This window comes from Diadema antillarum, unplaced genomic scaffold, assembly GCF_040938485.1.
Source record: "Diadema antillarum isolate AM-2024a unplaced genomic scaffold, OU_Dant_1.0 scf00000036, whole genome shotgun sequence".
NCBI lineage: Eukaryota > Metazoa > Echinodermata > Echinoidea > Diadematoida > Diadematidae > Diadema > Diadema antillarum.
Window position 1 is genome coordinate 4649184 of NW_027270925.1, and position 18273 is coordinate 4667456.

Genomic DNA, 18273 nt, shown 5'->3' on the forward strand with positions numbered 1-18273 from the left:
AAATGTGTTTTCATATAATGACGTCATAGTGACGTCACGGTTGACTGATCACTATGATTTTACTTGCGCTGCCGTCTTTGCGATATGATACATATATGGTATCAGTTTGACATTGATAGGCAATGCACTTTCTGAGCTAACCTCTGCACAACTTTTGTCCAGAAATAAAGAAAGAAAGAAAGAAAGAACTAGAGATTGTAATTTGTCATTACTGACAAATTAAGGTGATCCGATCTTTTTTTAATCAATGATTCGAGTCCCGATCGCAATAGGCATGACCATACAGGTTTCATCTGTGTTTAGAGACAATGGCCGTGTGATGTTTGGATTCTCATTTAGAAAAGGGAGTCATATCTGCCATCTTTGGTACCAAATTCTGTATACACTAGGATAACGAAGATGCAGCAACAGATACATTTGACCTTCGACCCACCTTTACATTGCCAAGATGGCATGTGAGGAAAAAGTGGTTATTTCGTGAAATGATTCTTGCGACATCGTCAATACGTGTGCAAAATATGGGAAAGATAGGACAGGTATTCACCAAGATACAGGATGAAACATTTATGACCTTTGACCCTAATTAACATACCCAAGATGGTGTCCGATCAAGTAGTTGTTATTTTATGAAATAATGTACGTGAGATGAACTAAACATGTGCAAAATATGGGTGTGATAGGGGCTGTTTTTCTTGAGTTATTGCAAAGAAAGTCGTAGAAGGAAAGAAATATCTCGATATTATACATCGAAGATAAGCTTTAATTTCAGCCAAAAATTTTTAACGTGATCCTGACATCGTATGAAAAAACGGAGGACGCTTACACGATAGCGCAAAGTCTCAGCTACAACATATTAAAATCTGGGAGAAATTCACCGAGGGGTAAGTGAGCTAGTGCTCGATAAAGACAATCATGTCAATTTTCACATCGAGAAAAATTCCCTCCCATAGAGATAACACGTCATAACGAAGATGCAGAAAGAAGTACATATGACCTTTGACCCCACTTTGCACACCCAAGATGGCATCTGAGCAAAAAGTGGTTATTTTGTGAAATGATCCTTGTAACATGATTTTTACGTGTGCAAAATATGGGAAAGATATGACATGTATTCACTAAGATACAGGATGAAACGTTTATGACCTTTGACCCTAATTTACATACCCAAGATGGCGTTTGATCAAGTAGTTGTTATTTTATGAAATAATGTTCGTGACATGAACTAAACATGTGCAAAATATGGTGGTGATAGGGTATGTTTTTCTTGAGTTATTGCACATAAAGTTGCAAAAAGAAAGAAATATTTCAATACATCGAAGAGAAACTTTAATTTCAAGTAAGTTTTTTTACGTGATCCCGACATCGTATGAAAAAACGAAGGGCACATTTACGATAGCCTAAAGTCTCAGCTACAACATATCAAAATCTTGTAGAAATTCACCGAAGCATAAGTGAGCTAGTGCTCGATAAAGATAGTAATGTCAATTTTCATTTCCATAAAAACTGCACTCCCATAGAGATAACACGTAAACTGGTCAAATTTGACAAGATTACTTTCAATCCATTTTTACGAGGTGATACCGTTATCCAATTAAACTTTTGTAAATTTATGTTTGAAAGAACATTAAATATGTTACAACATACTGAAATCTGGGTGAAAATTGACAAAGGACTAGTGAGATACGCTCGAATAAACTTGAAATTTGATGACATCATTTTGAAAATTTACTTTTTTTACTTTATTAAGAAATTTGATATTTTTTAACCATTTTGTCAGCATTGCCAACCCATGAAATGACATGTTCATTTCATCAGCTTTCAAAATATGTAAAGAAAATGGGGGGTCACCGTCCATCCTGACGAGTAAAATCGGATTTAAAATTGGCGGTTTTTTGGCATAGTTGCACTGTATATCGCCATTGACGCGCGCGCGGAATTTCAACTTTGACGGGCCCGTATGACGTCATATTGAGTCGGATTGACTTGAAACTTGGTATAAATATTATTTGACATTTCAGACATCCGATCAAAGTGACAAAACTGGAAATTTCAATTGCATATGAGCTGTGGGTGCGTATATGCGCGCGCGCGTACGCGTCCGTCCGATTTTTTCAATTTTTCAAAAAATGCTCCAAATGGTCTGAAACGTGTGCAAAAAAATTTTGAGCTCGATTGGAGCATACAAATATTTCAACGCGCGCGTACGCGCACGTTTTAAGAGAATGTATGAATTTTGAGAACATGAGTATAATGCGCATAACTTGAAATATATGTGACGTAAATTTCATTGAAAAATTCTATTCCATTAATGAGATATGATTGAGAATGTGTTTTCATATAATGACGTCATAGTGACGTCACGGTCGACTGATCACAATGATACATTAGATTTGTCGTCTTTGGGACATGATGTATACATGGTATAATTTTGAAATTGATAGGCAGCGGACTTTCTGAGCTAACCTCTGCACAACTTTTGGGGAGAAATAAAGAAATAAAGAAGAAGAAAGAATCCGTACAGATACAGAAGGTGATCCGAAGGATACTCGGATCACCTAACTAGAGATTGTAATTTGTCATCACTGACAAATTAAGGTGATCCGATTTTTTTATCAATGATTCGAGTCCTGATCGCAATAGGCATGACCATACAAGTTTCATCTGTGTTTAGAGACATTGGCCGTGTGATGTTTGCATTCTCATTTAGAAAAGGGAGTCATATCTGCCATCTTTGGTACCAAATTCTGTATACACTGAATAACGAAGATACAGCAATGAATACATATGACCTTTGACCCACCTTTGCACTCCCAAGATTGCATCTGATGAAATAGTGGTTATTTTGTGAAATGATTCTCGCGACATCGTCTATACGTGTGGAAAATATGGGAAAGATAGGACAGGTATTCACTAAGATACAAGATGAAACATTTATGACCTTTGACCCTAATTTACATACCCAAGATGTTGTCCGATCTAGTAGTTGTTATTTTACGAAATAATGTACGAGCCATGAACTAAACATGTGCAAAATATGGGGGTGATAGGGCGTGTTTTTCTTGAGTTATTGCAAAGAAAGTTGCAGAAAGAAAGAAATATCTCAATACATAGAAGATAAGCTTTAATTTCAACCAAGTTTTTTTATCGTAATTCCGACATCGTATGAAAAAACGAATGGCACATAACGATAGCGCAAAGTCTCAGCTACAACATATTAAAATCTGGGAGAACTTCACCGAAGGGTAAGTGAGCTAGTGCTCGATAAAGACAATCATGTCAATTTTCACATTTAAAAAAATTCCCTCCCATAGAGATAACACGTCATAACGAAGATACAAAAAGAAGTACATATGACCTTTGACCTCAATTTGCACAGACAAGATGGCATCTGAGTAAAAAGTGGTTATTTTGTGTAATGATCCTTGTAACATGGTCTTTGCGTGTGCAAAATATGGGAAAGATAGGACATGTATTCACTAAGATACAGGGTGAAACACTTATGACCTTTGAACCTAATTTACATACCCAAGATGGTGTCCGATCAAGTAGTTGTTATTTCATGAAATAATTCACGTGACATGAACTAAACATGTGCAAAATATGGAAGTGATAGAGGCCGTTTTTCTTGAGTTATTGCAAAGAAAGTTGCAGAAAGAAAGAAATATCTCAATACATCGAAGATAAGCCTGAATTTCAACCCAATTTTTTGACGTGATTCCGACATCGTATGAAAAAACAAAGGGCACATTCACGGTAGCGTAAAGTCTCAGCTACAACATATTAAAATCTGGGAGAAATTTACCGAAGCTTAAGTGAGCTAGTGCTCGATAAAGATAGTCATGTCAATTTTCATTTCCAGAAAAACTGCACTCCCATAGAGATAACACGTAAACTGGTGAAATTTGACAAGATTACTTTTAATCCATTTTTATGAGGTGATACCGTTATCCAATCAAAATATTGTAATTTTATGTTTGAAAGAACATTAAATAAGCTACATCATACTGAAATCTGGGTGAAAATTGACAAAGGACTAGTGAGATACGCTCGAATAAACTTGAAATTTAATGACGTCATTTTGAAAATTCACTTTTTTAACTTTATTAAGAAATTTGATATCTTTTAATCATTTTTTCAGCATTGCCACCCCATGAAATGACATGTACAACTCATCAGCTTTCAAAATATGTACAGAAAATGGGGGGTCACCGTCCATCCTGACGAGTAAAATCGAATTTAAAATTGGCGTTTTTTTGGCATAGTGTCACTGTATATCGCCATTGACGCGCGCGCGGAATTTCAACTTTGACGGGCCCGTATGACGTCATATTGAGTCGGATTGACTTGAAACTTGGTAGAAATATTCCTTGACATTTTAGGCAGCCGATAAGTGTGAAAAAACGGGAAATTTCTATTGCATATGAGCTGTGCGTGCGTATATGCGCGCACGCGTACGCGTCCGTCCGATTTTTTCAATTTTTTAAAAAATGCTCCAAATGGTCTGAAACGTGTCCAAAAAAATTTTGAGCTAGATTGGAGCATACAAATATTTTAACGCGCGCGTACGCGCACGTTTGAAGAGTACAGATGAATTTTGAGAACATGAGTAGAATCAACTTGATTCGAACTATATGTGAGGTAAATTTCATAGAAAAATTCCATTCCATTAATGAGATATGAATGAGAATGTGTTTTCATATAATGACGTCATAGTGACGTCACTTTCGACTGATCACTATGATTTTATTAGATCTGTCGTCTTTGGGACATGATACATATATGGTATAATTTTGACATTGATAGGATGAGGACTTTCTGAGCTAACCTCTACACAACATTTGAGGAGAAAGAACTTTTTTGTGACAACGGGAAGTTCAACACTAGAGATTGTAATTTGTCATCACTGACAAATTAAGGTGATCCGATCTTTTTTTTTAATCAATGATTCGAGTCCTGATACTGCAAAGTCTCAGCTACAACATATCAAAATCTGAGAGAAATTCACCGAAGCATAAGTAAGATAGTGCTCGATAAAGAGAGTCATGTCAATTTTCACATCTAAAAAATTCCCTCCCATAGAGATAACACGTCATAGCAAAGATAGAAAAAGAAGTACATATGACCTTTGACCCCACTTTGCACAGACAAGATGGCATCTGAGCAAAAAGTGATTATTTTATGAAATGATTCCTGTAACATGGTCTTTACGTGTGCAAAATATGGGAAAGATAGGACATGTATTCACCAAGATACAGGATGAAACATCTATGACCTTTGACCCTAATTTACATACCCAAGATGGCGTCTGATCAAGTAGTTGTGATTTTATGAAATAATTTTCGTGACATGAACTAAACATGTGCAAAATATGAAGGTGATAGGGGCTGTTTTTCTTGAGTTATTGCAAAGAAAGTTGCAAAAAGAAAGAAATATTTCAATACATCGAAGATAAACTTTAATTTCAACCAAGTTTTTTTACGTGATCCCGACAACGTATGAAAAAACGAAGGGCACACTTACGATAGCCCTACATCTCAGCTACAACATATTAAAATCTTAGAGAAATTCACCGAAGCATAAGTGAGCTAGTGCTCGATAAAAATAGTCATGTCAATTTTCATTTCCATAAAAATTGCACTCCCATAGAGATTACACGTAAACTGGTCAAATTTGACAAGGTTACCTTCAATCCATTTTTTTGAGGTGATGTCGTCATCAAATCAAAATTGTTTAATTACATTTATGAAAGAACATTTCATAAGCTACAATATATTGAAATTTGGGTGAAAATTGGCAAAGGATTAGTGAGATACGCTCGAGTAAACTTGAAATTTGATGACGTCATTTTGAAAATTTACTTTTTTTACTTTATTAAGAAATTTGATATCTTTTAATCATTTTATCAGCATAGCCAGCCCATGAAATGACATGTACAACTCATCACCTTTCAGAATATGTAAAGAAAATGGGGGTCACCGTCCATCCTGACGAGTAAAATCCGATTTAAAATTGGCGGTTTTTTGGCATAGTTGCACTGTGTATCCCCATTGACGCACGCGCGGAATTTTGAATTTGACGGGCCCGTATGACGTCATATTGAGTCGGATCGACTTGAAACTTGGTAGAAATATTCCTTGAAATTTCGGACATCCGATCCGTGTGAAAAAATTGAAAATTTCTATTTCATATTAGCTGTGCGTGCGTATATGTGCGCGCGCGTACGCGTCCGTCCAATTTTTTCAATTTTTCAAAAAATGCTCCAAATGGTCTGAAACGTGTGCAAAAAAAATTTGAGCTGGATTTGAGCATACAAATATTTCAACGCGCGCGTACGCGCGCGTTTTGAGATAAATATGAATTTTGAGAATATGAGTAGAATGCGCTTGACTTGAAATATATGTGACGTAAATTTCATTGAAATATTCCATTCCATTAATGAGATATGATTGAAAATGTGTTTTCATATAATGACGTCATAGTGACGTCACGGTCGACTGATCACTACGATTTTACTTGACCCGTCGTCTTTGGGACATGATACATATATGGTATAATTTTGGCATTGATAGGAAGAGGACTTTCTGAGCTAACCGATACACAAATTTTGTCCAGAAATAAAGAAGAAGAAGAAGGAAAACAAAGAATCAGTACAGATACAGAAGGTGATCCGAGAGGATACTCGGATCACCTAACTAGAGATTGTAATTTGTCATCACTGACAAATTAAGGTGATCCGATTTTTTTTTAATCAATGATTCGAGGTCTGATCGCAATAGGCAACACCATACAGGTTTCATCTGTGTTTAGAGACATTGGTTGTGTGATGTTTGGATTCTCATTTAGAAAAGGGAGTCAAATCTGTCATCTTTGGTTCCAAATTCTGTATACACTAGATAACGAAGATACAGCAACAAATATATAATTTAGGCATGACCATACAGGTTTCATCTGTGTTTAGGGACATTCGCCGTGTGATATTCGGAATCTCATTTAGAAAAGCGAGTCAGATCTGCCATCTTTGGTACCATATTCCGTATAACACGTCATAATAAAGAGACAGAATGAAGTATATTTGACCACTGACCTCACTTTGCACAGCCAGGATGGCATCTAAGCAAAATGTGGTTATTTTGTAAAATGATTCTTGTAACATGGTCTTTGCGTGTGCAAAATATGGAAGAGACAGGACATGTATTCACTAAGATACAGAATGAAACATTTATGACCTTTGACCCTAATTTACATACCCAAGATGGTGTCTGATCAAGAAGTTGTTATTTTATGAAATAATGTACGTGACATGAACTAAACATGTGCAAAATTTGAGGGTGATAGATGCTGTTTTTCTTGAGTTATTGCAAAGAAAGTTGCAGAAAGAAAAGAAACATCTCAATACATTGAAGATAAGCTTTAAATTCAACCACGTTTTTTAACGTGATCCCGACATCGTATGAAAAAAACGAAGGGTAAAATACAATAGCCCAAAGTCTCAGCTACAACATATTAAGATCTGGGAGAAATTCACCGAAGCATAAGTGAGCTATTGCTCGAAAAAGATTGTCATAGCTTCATTCGCAGAAAAACTGCACTCCCATAGAGATAACACGTCATAATGAAGATACAGAAAGAATGTATGACCTTTGACCCCACTTTGCACAGACATGATGGCATCTGAGCAAAAAGTGGTTATTTTGTGAAATGATTCTTGTAACATGGTCTTTGTGTGTGCAAAATATGGGAGAGATAGGACATGTATTCACCAAGATACAGGATAAAACATTTATGACCTTTGACCCTAATTTACATACCCAAGATGGTGTCCGATCAAGTAATTGTTATTTTATGAAATAATGTACGTGACATGAACAAAACATGTGCAAAATATGGGATTAATAGCCATTGTTGTTGTTCATCTATTGCACAGAAAGTAGTAGAAAGAAAGAAAAATAAAGAAAAAATTATGTTATTTTTATAGAAATTTGAAGGAGAAGCATGAAAAAATCAGAAAAAGATAAAGTTAGGAAAGGAGATTAAGACTAACTAAAGAAAAAAAGGAAAAAAAGTGTTCAAAAAAAAAAAAACTGGCAGGGGTGAGCATCGAACCAGGGACCTTAGGATTACGAGTCGGATGCGCTATGCAATGACCTATTTCATGCTCCATAGGCCCTGTGTATTAAGCAAAATGACGCTGCATCGAAGCCACATGCAATTTTTCAACCAAGTTTTTCGATGTGATACCAACGTTGTATGAAAAAATAGAGGGCACAATTACGATAGCCCAAAGTCTCAGCTACAACATACTAAAATCTGGGAGAAATTCACCGAAGCATAAGTGAGCTAGTGCTCGAAAAAGAGAGTCATGTCAATTTTCACTGCCAGAAAAACTGCACTCCCATAGAGATAACACGTAAACTGGTGAAATTTTACAAGGATACTTTCAATCCATTTTTACGAGGTGATGACGTTATCCAATCAAAATGTTGTTATCACATTGATGAAAGAACATTTCATAAGCTACAACATACTGAAATCTGGGTGAAAATTGGCGAAATTTAAGTGAGATACGCTCGAGTGAATTTGAAATTTGATGACGTCATTTGGAAAATTTACTTTGTTTACTTTATTAAGAAATTTGATATCTTTTAATCATTTTTTCAGTATCGCCAACCCATGAAATGACATGTACAACTCATCAGCTTTTAGAATATGTCAAGAAAATGGGGGGTCATCGTCCATCCTGACGAGTAAAATCCGATTTAAAATTGGCGGTTTTTTGGCATAGTTGCACAGTGTATCCCCATTGACGCACGCGCGGAATTTTGAATTTGACGGGCCCGTATGATGTCATATTGAGTCGGATCGACTTGAAACTTGATAGAAATATTCCTTGACATTGTGGACATCCGATCCGTGTGAAAAAACTGAAAATTTCTATTGCATATGAGCTGTGCGTGCGTATATGCGCGCGCGCGTACGCGTCCGTCCGATTTTTTCAATTTTTCAAAAAATGCTCTAAATGGTCTGAAACGTGTGCAAAAAAAATTTGAGCTCGATTTGAGCATACAAATATTTCAACGCGTGCGTACGCGCACGTTCCAAGAGAAAATGTGAATTTTGAGAATATGAGTAGAATCCGCATAACTTGAAATAAATGTGACGTGAATTTCATTGAAAAACTTCATTCCATTAATGAGATATGATTGAGAATGTGTTTTCATATAATGACGTCATAGTGACGTCACGGTCGACTGATCACTTTGATTTTAGTTCGATTGCCGTCTTTGGGACACGATACATACATGGTATAAGTTTGAACTTGATAGGCATAGTACTTTCTGAGCTAACCTCTGCACAACTTTTGGGGAGAAATAAAGAAAGAAGTACATATGACCTTTGACCCCAATTTGCACAGACAAAATGGCATCTGAGCAAAAAGTGGTTATTTTGTGAAATGATTCTTATAACATGGTCTTTGCGTGTGCAAAATATGGGAGAGATAGGACATGTATTCACCAAGATACAGGATGAAACATTTATGACCTTTGACCCTAATTTACATACCCTAGATGGTGTCCGATCAAGTAATTGTTATCTTATGAAATAAAGTACGTGACATGAACAAAACATGTGCAAAATATGGGATTAATAGCCATTGTTGTTGTTCACCTATTGCACAGAAAGTAGTAGAAAGAAAGAAAAATAAAGAAAAAACTAGAGATTGTAATTTGTCATCACTGACAAATTAAGGTGATCCGATTTTTTTTATCAATGATTCGAGTCCTGATCGCAATAGGCATGACCATACAAGTTTCATCTCTGTTTAGAGACATTGTCCGTGTGATGTTTGCATTCTCATTTAGAAAAGGGAGTCATATCTGCCATCTTTGGTACCAAATTCTGTATACACTGAATAACGAAGATACAGCAATGAATACATATGACCTTTGACCCACCTTTGCACTCCCAAGATTGCATCTGATGAAATAGTGGTTATTTTGTGAAATGATTCTCGCGACATCGTCGATACGTGTGAAAAATATGGGAAAGATAGGACAGGTATTCACTAAGATACAAGATGAAACATTTATGACCTTTGACCCTAATTTACATACCCAAGATGTTGTCCGATCTAGTAGTTGTTATTTTATGAAATAATGTACGAGACATGAACTAAACATGTGCAAAATATGGGGGTGATAGGGCGTGTTTTTCTTGAGTTATTGCAAAGAAAGTTGCAGAAAGAAAGAAATATCTCAATACATAGAAGATAAGCTTTAATTTCAACCAATTTTTTATCGTCATCCCGACATCGTATGAAAAAACGAAGGAAATAAAACGATAGCGCAAAGTCTCAGCTACAACATATTAAAATCTGGGAGAAATTCACCGAAGGGTAAGTGAGCTAGTGCTCGATAAAGACAATCATGTCAATTTTCACATTAAAGAAAATTCCCTCCCATAGAGATAACACGTCATAACGAAGATACAAAAAGAAGTACATATGACCTTTGACCTCAAATTGTACAGACAAGATGGCATCTGAGTAAAAAGTGGTTATTTTGTGAAATGATCCTTGTAACATGGTCTTTGCGTATGCAAAATATGGGAAAGATAGGACATGTATTCACTAAGATACAGGGTGAAACACTTATGACCTTTGACCCTAATTTACATACCCAAGATGGTGTCCGATCAAGTAGTTGTTATTTTATGAAATAATTCACGTGACATGAACTAAACATGTGCAAAATATAGAAGTGATAGAGGCCGTTTTTCTTGAGTTATTGCAAAGAAAGTTGCAGAAAGAAAGAAATATCTCAATACATCGAAGATAAGCCTGAATTTCAACCCAATTTTTTGACGTGATTCTGACATCGTATGAAAAAACAAAGGGCACACTTACGGTAGCGTAAAGTCTCAGCTACAACATATTAAAATCTGGGAGAAATTTACCGAAGCTTAAGTGAGCTAGTGCTCGATAAAGATAGTCATGTCAATTTTCATTTCCAGAAAAACTGCACTCCCATAGAGATAACACGTAAACTGGTCAAATTTGACAAGATTACTTTTAATCCATTTTTACGAGGTGATACCGTTATCCAATCAAAATATTGTAATTTTATGTTTGAAAGAACATTAAATAAGCTACATCATACTGAAATCTGGGTGAAAATTGACAAAGGACTAGTGAGATATGCTCGAATGAACTTGAAATTTGATGACGTCATTTTGAAAATTTACTTTTTTTACTTTATTAAGAAATTTGATATCTTTTAATCATTTTGTCAGCATTGCCACCCCATGAAATGACATGTACAACTCATCAGCTTTCAAAATATGTACAGAAAATGGGGGGTCACCGTCCATCCTGACGAGTAAAATCGGATTTAAAATTGGCAGTTTTTTGGCATAGTTGCACTGTATATCGCCATTGACGCGCGCGCGGAATTTCAACTTTGACGGGCCCGTATGACGTCATATTGAGTCGGATTGATTTGAAACTTGGTATAAATATTCCTTAACATTTCAGACATCCGATCAAAGTGAAAAAACTGGAAATTTCAATTGCACATGAGCTGTGCGTGCGTATATGCGCGCGCGCGTACGCGTCCGTCCGATTTTTTCAATTTTTCAAAAAATGCTCCAAATGGTCTGAAACGTGTGCAAAAAAATTTTGAGCTCGATTGGAGCATACAAATATTTCAACGCGCGCGTACGCGCACGTTTTAAGAGAATATATGAATTTTGAGAACATGAGTAGAATGCGCATAATTTGAAATATATGTGACGTAAATTTCATTGAAAAATTTCATTCCATTAGTGAGATATGATTGAGAATGTGTTTTCATATAATGACGTCATAGTGACGTCACGGTCCACTGATCACAATGATACATTAGATTTGTCGTCTTTGGGACATGATGCATACATGGTATAATTTTGAAATTGATAGGCAGCGGACTTTCTGAGCTAACCTCTGCACAACTTTTGCGGAGAAATAAAGAAACAAAGAAGAAGAAAGAATCCGTACAGATACAGAAGGTGATCCGAAGGATACTCGGATCACCTAACTAGAGATTGTAATTTGTCATCACTGACAAATTAAGGTGATCCGATTTTTTTTTATCAATGATTCGAGTCCTGATCGCAATAGGCATGACCATACAAGTTTCATCTGTGTTTAGAGACATTGGCCGTGTGATGTTTGCATTCTCATTTAGAAAAGGGAGTCATATCTGCCATCTTTGGTACCAAATTCTGTATACACTGAATAACGAAGATACAGCAATGAATACATATGACCTTTGACCCACCTTTGCACTCCCAAGATTGCATCTGATGAAATAGTGGTTGTTTTGTTAAATGATTCTCGCGACATCGTCTATACGTGTGAAAAATATGGGAAAGATAGGACAGGTATTCACTAAGATACAAGATGAAACATTTATGACCTTTGACCCTAATTTACATACCCAAGATGTTGTCTGATCTAGTAGTTGTTATTTTATGAAATAATGTACGAGACATGAACTAAACATGTGCAAAATATGGGGGTGATAGGGGCTGTTTTTCTTAAGTTATTGCAAAGAAAGTTGCAGAATGAAAGAAATATCTAAATACATAGAAGATAAGCTTTAATTTCAACCAAGTTTTTTAACATGATCCCGACATTATATGAAAAAACAAAGGAAACAAAACGATAGCGCAAAGTCTCAGCTACAACATATTAAAATCTGGGAGAAATTCACCAAAGGGTAAGTGAGCTAGTGTTCGATAAAGACAATCATGTCAATTTTCACATTAAAGAAAATTCCCTCCCATAGAGATAACACGTCATAACGAAGATACAAAAAGAAGTACATATGACCTTTGACCTCAATTTGCAACGACAAGATGGCATCTGAGTGAAAAGTGATTATTTTGTGAAATGATCCTTGTAACATGGTCTTTGCGTGTGCAAAATATGGGAAAGATAGGACATGTATTCACTAAGATACAAGGTGAAACACTTATGACCTTTGACCCTACTTTACATACCCAAGATGGTGTCCGATCAAGTAGTTGTTATTTTATGAAATAATTCACGTGACATGAACTAAACATGTGCAAAATATAGAAGTGATAGAGGCCGTTTTTCTTGAGTTATTGCAAAGAAAGTTGCAGAAAGAAAGAAATATCTCAATACATCGAAGATAAGCCTGAATTTCAACCCAATTTTTTGACGTGATTCTGACATCGTATGAAAAAACAAAGGGCACACTTACGGTAGGGTAAAGTCTCAGCTACAACATATTAAAATCTGGGAGAAATTTGCCGAAGCTTAAGTGAGCTAGTGCTCGATAAAGATAGTCATGTCAATTTTCATTTCCAGAAAATCTGCACTCCCATAGAGATAACACGTAAACTGGTCAAATTTGACAAGATTACTTTTAATCCATTTTTACGAGGTGATACCGTTATCTAATCAAAATATTGTTATTTTATGTTTGAAAGAACATTAAATAACCTACATCATACTGAAATCTGGGTGAAAATTGACAAAGGACTAGTGAGATACGCTCGAGTAAACTTGAAATTTGATGACGTCATTTTGAAAATTTACCTTTTTTACTTTATTAAGAAATTTGATATCTTTTAATCATTTTGTCAGCATTGCTACCCCATGAAATGACATGTACAACTCATCAGCTTTCAGAATATGTCAAGAAAATGGGGGGTCACCGTCCATCCTGACGAGTAAAATCCGATTTAAAATTGGCGGTTTTTTGGCATAGTTGCACTGTGTATCCCCATTGACGCACGCGCGGAATTTTGAATTTGACGGGCCCGTATGACGTCATATTGAATCGGATCGACTTGAAACTTGGTAGAAATATTCCTTGACATTTCGGACATCCGATCCGTGTGAAAAAATTGGAAATTTCTATTTCATATTAGCTGTGCGTGCGAATATGTGCGCGCGCGTACGCGTCCGTCCAATTTTTTCAATTTTTCAAAAAATGCTCCAAATGGTCTGACACGTGTGTAAAAAAATTTTGAGCTCGATTTGAGCACACAAATATTTAAACGCGCGCGTACGCGCGCGTTTTGAGATAAAAATGAATTTTGAGAATATGAGTAGAATTCGCTTGACTTGAAATATATGTGACGTAAATTTCATTGAAATATTCCATTCCATTAATGAGATATGCATGAAAATGTGTTTTCATATAATGACGTCATGGTGACGTCACGGTCGACTGATCACTATGATTTTACTTGACCCGTCGTCTTTGGGACATGATACACATATGGTATAAGTTTGACATTGAGAGGCAATGCACTTTCTGAGCTAACTCTTGCACAACTTTTGCGGAGAAATAAAGAAATAAAGAAAGAAGAATAAAGAATCAGTACAGATACAGAAGGTGATCCGAGAGGATACTCGGATCACCTAACTAGAGATTGTAATTTGTCATCACTGACAAATTAAGGTGATCCGATCTTTTTTTTTATCAATGATTCGAGTCCTGATACTGCAAAGTCTCAGCTACAACATATTAAAATCTGAGAGAAATTCACCGAAGCATAAGTAAGATAGTGCTCGATAAAGAGAGTCATGTCAATTTTCACATCTAAAAAAATTCCCTCCCATAGAGATAACACGTCATAGCGAAGATAGAAAAAGAAGTACATGTGACCTTTGACCCCACTTTGCACAGACAAGATGGCATCTGAGCAAAAAGTGGTTATTTTGTGAAATGATCCTTGTTACATGGTCTTTGTGTGTGCAAAATATGGGAAAGATAGGACATGTATTCACCAAGATACAGGATGAAACATTTATGACCTTTGACCCTAATTTACATACCCAAGATGGTGTCTGATCAAGTAGTTGTTATTTTATGAAATAATGTACGTGACATGAACTAAACATGTGCAAAATATGGGATTGATAGCCATTGTTGTTGTTCATCTATTGCACAGAAAGTAGTAGAAAGAAAGAAAAATAAAGAAAAAAATATGTTATTTTATAGAAATTTGAAGGAGAAGCATAAAAAAATCAGAAAAAGATAAAGTTAGGAAGGGAGATTAAGACTAACTAAAGAAAAAGAAGAAAAAAAGTGTTTAAAAAAATGAAAAAAAAATATTGGCAGGGGTGAGCCTCGAACCAGGGACCTTAGGATTACGAGTCGGATGCGCTATGCAATGACCTATTTCATGCTCCATAGGCCCTGTGTATTAAGCAAAATGACGCTGCATCGAAGCCACGTGCCATTTTCAACCAAGTTTTTCGACGTGATGCCGACGTCGTATGAAAAAATGAAGGGCACACTTACGATAGCCCAAAGTCTCAGCTACAACATACTAAAATCTGGGAAAAATTCACCGAAGCAAAAGTGAGCTAGTGCTCGAAAAAGAGAGTCATGTCAATTTTCACTGCCAGAAAAACTGCTCTCCCATAGAGATAACACGTAAACTGGTCAAATTCTACAAGGATACATTCAATCCATTTTTACGAGGCGATTACGTCATCCAATCAAAATGTTGTTTTTACATTAATGAAAGAACATTTCATAAGCTACAACATACTGAAATATGGGAGAAAATTGGCAGAGGATAAGTGAGATACGCTCGAGTAAACTTGTAATTTGATGACGTCATTTTGAAAATTTACTTTTTTTACTTTATTAAGAAATTTGATATCTTTTAATCATTTTGTCAGCATTGCCTACCCATGAAATGACATGTACAACTCATCAGCTTTCAATATATGTAAAGAAAATGGGGGGTCACCGTCCATCCTGACGAGTAAAATCGGATTTAAAATTGGCAGTTTTTTGGCATAGTTGCACTGTATATCGCCATTGACGCTCGCGCGGAATTTCAACTTTGACGGCCCCGTATGACGTCATATTGAGTCGGATTGACTTGAAACGTGGTATAAATATTCCTTGACATTTCAGACATGCGATCAAAGTGAAAAAACTGGAAATTTCAATTGCATATGAGCTGTGCGTGCGTATATGCGCGCGCGCGTACGCGTCCGTCCGATTTTTTCAATTTTTCAAAAAATGCTCTAAATGGTCTGAAACGTGTGCAAAAAAAATTTGAGCTCGATTTGAGCATACAAATAATTCAACGCGCGCGTACGCGCACGTTTTAAAATATAGATGAATTTTGAGAATGTGAGTAGAATGCGCTTGACTTGAACTATATGTGACGTAAATTTGATTGAAAAATTCCTTTCCATTAATGAGATATGAATGAAAATGTGTTTTCATATAATGACGTCATAGTGACGTCACGGTCGACTGATCACAATGATTTTACAAGATTTGTCGTCTTTGGGTCACCATACATATATGCTATAAGTTTGACATTGATAGGCAATGCACTTTCTGAGCTAACCTCTGCACAACTTTTGGGGAGAAATAAAGAAAAACTAGAGATTGTAATTTGTCATCACTGACAAATTAAGGTGATCCGATTTTTTTTTAGTCAATGATTCGAGTCCTGATACTGCAAAGTCTCAGCTACAACATACTAAAATCTGAGAGAAATTCACTGAAGCATAAGTAAGATAGTGCTCGATAAAGAGAGTCATGTCAATTTTCACATCTAAAAAATTCCCTCCCTTAGAGATAACACGTCATAGCGAACATAGAAAAAGAAGTACATATGACCTTTGACCCCACTTTGCACAGACAAGATGGCATCTGAGCAAAAAGTGGTTATTTTATGAAATAATCCCTGTAACATGGTCTTTACGTGTGCAAAATATGGGAAAGATAGGACCTGTATTCACCAAGATACAGGATGAAACATCTATGACCTTTGACCCTAATTTACATACCCAAGATGGCGACTGATCAAGTACTTGTTATTTTATGAAATAATGTTCGTGACATGAACTAAACATATTCAAAATATGGTGGTGATAGGGGCTGTTTTTCTTGAGTTATTGCACATAAAGTTGCAAAAAGAAAGAAATATTTCAATACATCGAAGATAAACTTTAATTTCAACCAAGTTTTTTCACGTGATCCCGACAATGTATAAAAAACAGAGGGCACACTCACGATAGCCCTACGTCTCAGGTACAACATATTAAAATCTTAGAGAAATTCACCGAAGCATAAGTGAGCTAGTGCTCGTGTGCTCGATAAAGATAGTCATGTCAATTTTCATTTGCATAAAAATTGCACTCCCATAGAGATTACACGTAAACTGGTCAAATTTGACAAGGTTACCTTCAATCCATTTTTTCGAGGTAATGTCGTCATCGAATCAAAATTGTGTAATCACATAAATGAAAGAGCATTCCATAACCTACAACATATTGAAATTTGGGTGAAAATTGGGAAAGGATAAGTGAGATACGCTCGAGTAAACTTGAAATTTGATGACGTCATTTTGAAAATCTACTTTTTTTACTTTATTAAGAAATTTGATATCTTTTAATCATTTTGTTAGCTTTGCCAGCCCATGAAATGACATGTACAACTAATCAGCTTTCAGAATATGTAAAGAAAATGGGGGATCACCGTCCATCCTGACGAGTAAAATCCGATTTAAAATTGGCGGTTTTTTGGCATAGTTGCACTGTATATCGCCATTGACGCGCGCGCGGAATTTCAACTTTGACGGGCCCGCATGACGTCATATTGAGTTGGATTGATTTGAAACTTGGTAGAAATATTCCTTGACATTTCAGATATCCGATCTGAGTGAAAAAACGGGAAATTTCTATTGCATATTAGCTGTGCGTGCGTATATGCGCGCACGCGTACGCGTCCGTCCGATTTTTTCAATTTTTCAAAAAATGCTCCAAATGGTCTGAAACGTGTGCAAAAAATTTTGAGCTCGATTGGAGCATACAAATATTTGAACGCGCGCGTACGCGCACGTTTGAAGAGTACAGATGAATTTTGAGAACATGAGTAGAATTAACTTGATTCGAACTATATGTGAGGTAAATTTCATAGAAAAATTCCATTCCATTAATGAGATATGAATGAGAATGTGTTTTCATATAATGACGTCATAGTGACGTCATTTTCGACTGATCACTATGATTTTATTAGATCTGTCGTCTTTGGGACATGATACATATATGGTATAATTTTGACATTGATAGGATGAGGACTTTCTGAGCTAACCTCTACACAACATTTGAGGAGAAAAAACTTTTTTGTGACAACGGGAAGTTTAACACTAGAGATTGTAATTTGTCATCACTGACAAATTAAGGTGATCCGATTTTTTTTTTATCAATGATTCGAGTCCTGA